We start from the raw sequence: 1165 nt of genomic DNA on the forward strand, positions 1-1165 counted from the left end.
CAGTATGTGTCACATGAAATGAAACAATGGAGGAGCAAAGGAACAATTGGGAAAATAAGGTAAAGAAACAAAACTATAAAGTTAAAGGGGAGGTATTATGCTTTTCATTGACTTTTGGAACAATACTGGTAACATTTAGGGTTAGACCTGTCACAATAATGAATATATTGGCGTGTTGTCAGTGGTGGAACGTAATAAAGTAAAATCAGTGCTGTGATTAAAGGTTTATTGTGTAACTTTTCTGGTGGAGGGTCCGTCAAATGCTTTTCTCAATGGAGATGTTATTGCTTTGTCTGGAATGTTTCAGAGTTTGGCATTAAACCTTTATTATCTTCATGGAGACTAAACCAGATCAATTTACAGGTCAGATCTGTGGAGAGGCGACCTCACTCACAGTCAGATTGCCTTTTTTCTAGGTATTTTTGAGTTATAAAACCACTTGTAATTGAATAAATTTAAGGTAGATCTGTTTAATGTTATACTGTGGAACATTTCAGGCAATGACATATCCACAGAAACAGAACCCCCAAAAGAAAAGTTACACAGTACACCAAAATTTGAGATAACTGTACTCTACTTAAATAGATTTTATACTAGATACTTTTACTTTTAGTTCACTACTATGTGGACATACCAGCTTGTCAAAACCTGATCCTGTCAGATCTCAGATAGTTAAGCAGGGCCAGGCCTGGTTAGTACTTGGATGGGAGACCACTGGGAGTTCCAGGTGCCACAGGGGGGCGCCAGTGGCAAAAACTGTCAGTGTCAGTCAGTGTCCTTAGGCAAGACACTTCACCCACATTGCCTAGTTAGAAAGTGGTGTGTGTGTGAGTTTTGTTGGTGGTTGGCAGCCTTGCCTCCCTCAGTCTGTGACTACAGTAGTAGTTTACCACCACTGAGTGTTGAGTGAATGAATAATGAACTGTAAAGAGCTTTGAGTATCTTGAAAGGCGCTATATAAATGCAATGAGTAATTAATAAATGAACAATAACTACATCTGAGAGCAAGTATCGTGCTTTTTAATCCACTTCATTGTTTGAACTGAACTGGAAAGTAAAAGTATTTTTGATTACAGTTTGAGATTTGCTGAAAATGCTGAGGGTTTATTTTTGACACATTTGTAGTTTGAGCAAATAAAATCACAAGGGAGACAAGCAGGTGACA

At 38.0% G+C, this 1165-nt stretch overlaps 1 pseudogene; it reads left to right on the plus strand.

Moving 5' to 3' along the window:
- The first annotated feature begins 620 nt into the window (after positions 1–620).
- On the plus strand, positions 621–739 carry LOC129411166 (5S ribosomal RNA; annotated as a pseudogene).
- The last annotated feature ends 426 nt before the right edge of the window (positions 740–1165 follow it).

Source organism: Boleophthalmus pectinirostris, unplaced genomic scaffold (assembly GCF_026225935.1).
Source record: "Boleophthalmus pectinirostris isolate CB_2022bp ecotype Guang Dong unplaced genomic scaffold, ASM2622593v1 HiC_scaffold_3, whole genome shotgun sequence".
Classification (NCBI taxonomy): domain Eukaryota; kingdom Metazoa; phylum Chordata; class Actinopteri; order Gobiiformes; family Gobiidae; genus Boleophthalmus; species Boleophthalmus pectinirostris.